Consider the following 8421-nt stretch of genomic DNA (forward strand, 5'->3'; position numbering starts at 1 on the left):
GGAAACACAAAATGCTGTGAAGATTTTTTTACCTAAGTCCCTTCTGACAAGGGAAAACTCAGCCCAAACTCCCTGGCTTGTGGGCTTTTAGTTGAAACAAGATGTCAGCATGTGCTCAGCTCCCCCAGATTGCTCGTGTAACCAAAAGAGCATCCTCAGTGCCCACATCCTGCCTGTCCTCCCCCAGGGAAGGGCTCCAGCTTTAGCTAGAGGAGAACATCTACACAGGAGGGATTCAGAAGCCTCTTCCCTCTTCTTTGCCCCTTTTTAAAAGAAATCCACATTGTAAAAGATACATAAATCCAGAAGCAGAAACCTCCAAACAAAGCCAGCGAAGAGAGGTGATTCCTCCCTGTTTCTTCTGGTTAAAGAGGTTTTTAGAGGAAAACTCTTGTGATGGACACGTGGCTGTACCACTCTTGACATGAAAACATTTCAATAGGTATATCAAAACTGGCATCCTGTCAAACTTCCAGTTTCTGAATGATGGTGCTTCCTCAGAGGGTGCTGAGGAGCATCGTGCTCGGAAATGACTGTTCTCGGCTGGAGAGCCAACAGCTCTAATTATCACCCGGATCTGCTGAGGCTGGGCAGCTTGTCTCCTAATGCCATGGGATAATTAATGTCTCAGCTTTTCCTAGCAGAAAGCAGCAGCTTCTCATTGAAACAGGATTTCTGGATTGTTGATGCTCTGACTAGACATGGGAGTTAAATAAAAGCCTGCCTGGTGGTGCTGCCGCCCGGGGAGCTACAGACAGATGAGACCCCAAACTGATGAACCAACAGAAAGCAAAGCCCTGTTTGCATTCCTGGCAGGCTCCTGGTGCACCCAGGCACTTCTGCCATCTGCAGCCCATAGCAGCAGACCCTTACCAGCTGTTGCAGTGCAGTGTCCAAAGGCAGCTGATGAGGTGTCCAGGGTGTCCAGGAGGACACGGAGCTGCTGGAGCAGGTCCTGGCCAGAACCTGGCACCTGAGACCTGGCACAGGAGGGATGTGCTCTGACCTATGAATGCTGTAATGTAAAATTATATCAGATGTCAAAATAAAACCATGCAGGCCAGCCCAGCACACAGCACCAGGCACTTGAGCCTCCAGACTCACTTGCAGACGCCACGAAAATGGGTTTTGAAGGCAGGTCTGATGGTGCTGCTGCTCCTGCTGGGCTGGGAAGGTTCACTTGGGTGGTGACCAAAGTCTAACTGGGGCAGTTCTATTCTGCTGCCAGTTTAAAAAGCCTCTCCACATTCACAGGGGTAGATACCCACCTACCTGGTGTGTGTGTGTGTGTGTGCACAGAAAACAGTAAAAACAATAATTCCCCTGGCACTGGATGGCACAGAAGTGCTGAAACCTTCTCCTTAGGGATTCAAGGCAGCACCACCAGCCTTCCCCCAGCTGGAACAGGCTCATGTCCTGTTACAACAGCTGATTTGCTTTGGCTTCTGCGTTCAGGGTGTTGTGCTCACCCATCCCCTCCTCCAGCCCAGGCCCTGCATCCCTCTGACAAAGCTGGAAATGGGGCAGCCAGACTTCCTGGAGGGGCAGGGCTGGGAGCAGATGACACAGGGCTGGGTGGCTGCAGATTAACACCCCAGCCCTGCTAATTAGGAGGTTTTCAGCAGTGGTGCTTGGCAGGCTCTGAGCAGGGAACTTGTGCTACACATCAGGGTAGGTGAATCATTGATTTTTTTTGGTGCTCTCAAAGCTGGAGGTATTTTTTTTAGGAAGGGGGGGAGGGGGGAAAGAAGCTTAAAAAATTAATGAGGTCTTAGGGAGCTGGTGAGAAGACATGAAACAGTTTGGGTTTTTTCTCAGCCTCAAATTAATAGCTTTGCTTTGGATGAAAGTGTTTTCCTAAAAGAGCCCTGGCCTAGCAAAGAACATTCCTAAGTGAAAACATACCAATCAAACTGAAACCCACAGGCAGGCTTCAAAAACCCAAATGAAAACGTTTTGCTGCATCCCAGAGGGGTGGTCTGATTTGTTTCCCTGTGACAGAACCACCTCAGCCAGACCAGGGGTGTTTGTGGGGAGAGACCCTGCCCAGCCCCTGCAGCCAAAGTGCCCCCAGAGCCCCAGCTGAGCCAGGGCTGGTGCCTTCGTGGTTGGAAAGAAGAAGAAATGATGATTTACATGAACGATGTGATTTGGTTCACAAACCCGGGGGGAGGGCCCAGCTGCTGCTCCCCAGGACCTGATCCCTGGGTTGGGGGGTTTCTACCAGTGCTGGGGGGAGGGGGCATCCCCAGGGATCTCAGGAGCTTTAATGACTGTACCAGCTCCACGGGAGGACCTGATGCTATTAAAGCTTCATCTCTGTGACCATCACCTGTCCTTGGGAAGCACAGAGGGACCTCACACACCCACCTGGGGCAGGTAAGAGGATCAGCCCCAGCGATTCACTCCCCGAGTGGGAAATCTGGATTTCTTTTGTCATTTCGCTCTCAAGCCAAGGACTGAACAGCACTGGGGGGTGAGACGGGGGGTGCTGGAGCAGGACGGGGCCTCCCCACCCTCCTGCTGTGCCCTTTGGCAGCTGGAAAAGCAGGAAGCCTTTATCCTAAGGATGAGAGGCTGAGGTGGTTTGGGATGCTCAGGGCAGGAGCCTCCGTGTGGCCCCACAGCCCCGGCTGGGAATGGTGCCAGAGCCTGTCCCACCTGCTGGGGCTCAGGGACCCGTCGGGGGGGTCACTGGCAGCTCCTGCCTTGTCTTCCTCCTGCTCCTCTCCATTTAAATAGTTCTGCTGGTCCCCACCTGCCTTCAGTGACCAAGGGAAGAGGGCAGAGGTGGAGCTGGGGCACAGCTCGGGCATCACTTGCCCTGCAGGAGGGATCTGCAGGCTCTGAGCCAGCAGGGGTGGCTCTGGCCTTGGCTGATTAAGTTAGTCTTTGGGTCTAGTCTTAGTCCACCTGCTTGTGGAGGCAGGAGCTCTGTCCTGCAGCACTGGTGGGAAATGCAAGGTCAGCAGCTCACACACCTCCAGACCCTCCCAGCATCTCCAGCCATTTCCATCACCCTCTTGCACGTGTTTCTCCCACCTTGTCCTGTGACTTGGGGCACATCTGGGAGCTGCCCAGAGCCAACCCCCTCCCTTTCCAACACCCTCCTTTTTTAACCCAGCCCTGCTCCACCAGGACACCAGGCCAGGACATGCACTATCCCCGTGCCCAAAGCAGAGAGAATTATTATGTCTATTACCAAAAAAAGAGCATCACTTAATCCCATGAGGGATAATGTGATAGCTATAAATGCTGTTCTTGCAGCAGGAACTGCTCCAGAGCAGGCAGGGCTGGCTGCTGCCCCTGCCCACTCTGCAATCCCTTACCATTGTTGACTTTCCCCCCTCAAGCATATGTTGCAATTTGATTACACCCAAGTAAATCTGTTTGTCAAACATTAACAGCCTCCTGCCATCCTATTACTCTTTTTCTCCCAGCTCAGCTATCCCATATAAATATTTTAAAATCATCTCACTCAATAAAGCCAGTCCAAGGGCATCACGTCCTGATGATTTCAGATTGTTATTGACACATTTATTGGAGGCTGCTGTGCTGGCAGGAAAAAAAGGAATGAGGATGCAGTCAGGGAGCAAAGGGGAGGGAAGCCAAGCACAATAGCCCAGAGGAAAAGGGTGTTGTGCTCTGCTGGCACAGCCCTTGTCAACACTGGGGTGCCCCTCTGCTGGGATGATGATGGGAATGTGAAAAAATCCCATTCTGTGGAATAGCATTGTCTCCCTCCTTCCTGTCCTCATCAGCAATTAACAGCCCAGAACCTCTTGGACTCATCTGAGAGAGTAACTGGGTGTTTTTAAGGAGTCAGACCTGGGATGTAACCCCCTCAGGATGCCCCAGGAGGGATCCTTCTGCCCCTCTCGAAAGCAGCCAAAATAACACAACTATTTTGTGATGCCTGATTTTGACTCCCAGTGCTGAAACTTCCTATGTTGATAACTGGAATCTCAGCTGCAATATTTCCCTTGCCAAATTTTTCATTCTCATCAACAGGGTATAATTGGTGCTAATTAATATGAAATGCAATAAACAAGCATCCCAGTAGTCTCCTGCTTTATCTCCTCAGCTAAGATCCACTGCTGGCTGTGGCTGCTTCACCTGCACCAACTGAGGCCACAAAGACAGAACTGGCATCTGGGCAAGTGAGACTTGCCAGGGAGATGCCCACACACCCACCATGGAACTGGAGCAGTACCTGGTTGCTGAGGCAGAGATGGTTACTGGTCCCAGTACAACGTGTCCCAGGAGCTGGACTGCAGGGTGGAGCAGGAGCTGTGATGAGCTGCTGTCCTCTGTCACACCTCAGGGTGGAAAACAACTCATCTTCAAATTAACATTGGTCTGAAAGTGAAGAATCTGCACCCACTGCAAACTGCATTTCCACAGCTGCCCCCCCAGCCCAGGCTGCTCACACTTCACTCATTCCCACAGGCTTTTTAACTTCTTTTCCCCCCTCCTCCCTTCCAAAAGCTGCTGGAGTTTATCAAGAGATGAGGCCTGAGACACTTCAAACTGAGATGGCAGCAGAGAAGAGATAAGAAGCCAAAAACTAGAGCTCCAGGCATCCCAGGAGCCAAAGCCCACCCACCCCTGCTCCAGGGTGCCCTGGAATCCCAGCTTCCCATGCTGATCTTTGCTTTTCTCCCAGGTTTGGGGGTTTTGCTTTGCTAGTTTAATGGGGATTTTTTTTTGATGCTAAAGGGCTGGAGTGTAAATCCCAGAGCCAGGGCAAAAAGAAGATCAGCTGTACAGAGGATTTCATGCTCTCTCTTCCAGCAGCTGGTCAAACCAGCTGGGGAATTGGACTTGGGAAAAGCCTTGGGAAAAACCTGGATCTCATTTTCTATGTTTTCTTTGGGAACAACCCTGAGTGTTCTGTGCAGGGGAACAGCTGACCCAGCACGGAGGGGAAGGGATTTCCTTGAGGCCACGGTGCTCCCTGGAGCTGTTCTAAAGCTTCCCTGGGATACCTGGAGCCACAGGTGAGGTGAGCCCTTGTCCATGCCCTCGTGTGCAGGCAGTGACCTCTTGGCATCCCCTGCCAGCCAGAGGGGAAGGCAGGGGCTGGCAGGGGACACGGCTCCAGCAGCACCAGGAGAGCTGGCACAGCCTGGCAGTGGCTGCAGGCCCTGGGATAGTAACTCTAACAGCAAGGTGGTAAGGATTAATTATCTCACCTGCCTACAAGAGGAATAATTTTATCTTTACTGGAATAACTAACCCAGCTTCTTTTACACACTAACAGCACTTACCTGTCGTGCAGCGTCTTCAATCCAGGCACTTGGCACTATCTGGCTAAGGAGGCTGAGGATCCTCTGGGATGGCTCTGCCCTCCCCCTGCCAGGGCAGCAGGTGAAGCCCATCCTGCTCAGAGCTGGTATTTTTCAAGCCCCCCCATCACCCCCGTGAAATTTTCAGGTGCTGAAGATTCCCAGGCACACACAGACCCCAGCCCAGTGATGCCACATCCCAGCAGGGAAATACCCCCTGCACCCTCAGCACCCCCCCGGGCAGCCTGGGGGACCTTGTCTGCCACTCACAGTGCAGGTACCAATGAAATGGCACCCCCCACCACCCCCCAGCCCATTTTTTTTGGCCTTCCAAAGTCTGGAAAATGAATTATGCATTTCCCCCCTAGCGCTGAACTATAAATTCTCCTTTTAGTGCTTGGAACTGCTGAGCAGCACAGAGGCACCCTGGCTGCTGCACCCCTCCTCCCCCCAGGGTGCAACATCTCCCTTAAATAGTACAAAAATAGGTCAAACTTGGGCTTTTCATTTAGGTGCAGATTTACTGCTGTTTCTGCTCCCCTAACAGCCCCATGATGGATTTTCCATTGCTCATCTGGGCAGCTGAGGGTGGCAGGGATTTGTACAATCTCAGCACCTTCCCAGGAGGTAAAACCCAAGTGTGTTTATCCCAAGGCTCAGGGAGATGCAGCACAACCCACCACCAGCAAGTCCTGCTGCTTCCCACCTGGCTGCCAGCTCTCTGCACCCCTTTGGCACATCTGTCACACTCCTCACTTCCACAGCCTCCCAAATAACCACAGTAACTTTTACAAGGGCCTTTATCTGCCCCCTAAACTGGCTCTAGAGGCTCTTTACAGCCACTTGTCCCAGGCTCAAGGCTCAGCAGCAGGTCAAGCATCAAACCCCATCAACTGTTTCCCTGCAGGTAACAACTTATGATCCCAGCCTTGACATGTGTTTTCAGGAAAAGCCATTTGAATTAGGAAAGAAACAGACATCAACTCACTTTGACTATTAGGGAGAACCAGAAGGAACTCACTGAGTATTTTCCAATCATGGTCCAGCAGGGATACTCCCTGTGGGGGTAGTTTTGCAGTGACCCAGTAAGGACATGGAAGCAGCACCCAGTGAAGGAGCCTCAGCCACAGCAAAGCACCCTCTTTGGTAACACAGTTGGTAATGAAATCCAGCAGAGAGCCAGACCTGATCCTGACTTAAATACATTTGTCAACTCCCTTCAATAATGAAAGAATTAAAGGAAATTACAACCTGCTGCTGGGTATTCTCCTGGAAGAGAAAGGGAGATTAATCAGCTGTAAATGGTTCCTTGTGAATTATTCCTTAGCTCTACTCCTGCCTGGTCTGTGAACAGACACTTCTTTTTAAGGCAGAGGGGACAGGGCTGTGGAAGCAGGGGCTGGGAAGAGAGTCAGAGCAGTGTCATCTCCTGTGTTCTCCAGCAAGACCTGCCTGCAGGAACCCTCCCTGCCCCACCAGCTTCTCAAATACTCCAGCACCTCCCAGCAATAAATGCTCAAGCAACACAGGAGCTCTGTGCAACCTCTGCTGTTCAATGGTTTTGGTGTTTTATTTTTCAGGAATAGGTTTAAATTTCTCATGTGTGGGAGCTGAAGAGCAGTTGCAAGCCTGGAGAGAGTGATGTACCAAGTGGGATCCTTATAATGGAATTTAAAAATTGATGAGGAAAACTGGAACAATCTAACGTTCATCTTACCTAAGTCATTAGGCACCATCAGGGCTGCAGTTCATCTCACAGGCAAGTGGTCATTAGACAGATTTGACCCACAAAACCTTTGAATCTCTCCATGTCTTACATGGACTGACCAAGCCCAGAGCCAGAGCAGTGCCCAGGTCCAGGCAGGTGGGACTGGGCTTGAGCAAGGAGGATGCTCCTGGCCCTGCCCCAGGGGCTGGGGAGGAACCAGGACAAGGTGGAGAAGTGGGAATATCTCAGATGGGAAGAGCAGAAACTCAACAAGCAGCTTTTTAAGGTGGTCCCACAGGCTGCTGGGCTGCACTGCTCTGGCAGGAGCAGGAAGCTCTTTCTCCTGGGGTGGCTGCAGCAACTGAGGGACCCACTTGCTGTCTGGCTGGGCCAGACACACTGGGGTTTAGAGAGGCTGAAGTTTTGCCCTGATGCAGATGTCTCGTTTTACAACGCTGGCTTTTAAGCTCCAAAATCTCTCATTTGGAGTCCCAGCTGGAGGAGGGGAGAAGGGATCAGAGGGGGACGGGGGCCCAGGTGGTGTCACCTTGAGCAGCATCATTCCCACCCTCCTGACCTCGGATGTGGAGGGAGCACTGGGCCATCAAGAGGCCCCACGACCTGGGGATATCCATGGGATGCTCCAGGCTCCTTTCTATGATCAGAAGCCATCAGATGCTTCCTGATGGGGCTGCAGCAAAGTGACTCCAACCCTACACTGTAGAAGACAATGTTCTAGCTGAGCCAACACTGCAGTAGGAAAACCACAGGCATGGGAATCCCTATGATAAGGCTTTATCCAGGATAGAGCTGAACCATGTCCAAAAACTCCACTGAGGAAAGCAGAAAGGAAATGCACCTATTTATCACTGAAAAATTCAGGACCCTCAGACACTCCTGGGAAGCCCAGCAGGAGACAGTGAACAGGGTATATTCCATGTTCCTTCCTAACTAGAAAATTCTCTGCCAAATTAATTTCCAACTGAAAAAGCAGTGATGTGGCCTCAGCCCCAGAGCTGGATGAAGACAGGCAGTTCCAGGAGCTAATCTCACTGTGGGCAGTTGTGCCCTTTTTTCCTCTTCAGTAGAGATATTGAGAAACAAATCCCAATCTCAAGAGCTTTGTTTGTTTCTTCAAGGATGTTGTTCAAGTCCCTGTTTCCCAGGGGCTGATCTGCCATGAGAGAGGGTCTGGGAGCTCCCTGGCACAGCCAGCATCCATTCCTTGCTGGAGAGGGGGAGCCCACAGCTGGAATAACATCCCATCCCATCAGTGCAGAGGGAGAGGAGGGCACCCAGAGGGTCAGCAGCCAGATGTTGGGTGGGTTCAGCTCCCCATGGGTGAGCCAGGAACCACAGCTGGCTTGGAGCTGCCACCTGAAGGCACCTCAGGCTGTTGGGGAGGGAAAACCTGTGATGGGGAAG

The sequence above is a fragment of the Chaetura pelagica genome, unplaced genomic scaffold, assembly GCF_000747805.2.
Source record: "Chaetura pelagica isolate M959 unplaced genomic scaffold, ChaPel_1.0 scaffold404, whole genome shotgun sequence".
In the NCBI taxonomy this organism is placed as follows: domain Eukaryota; kingdom Metazoa; phylum Chordata; class Aves; order Apodiformes; family Apodidae; genus Chaetura; species Chaetura pelagica.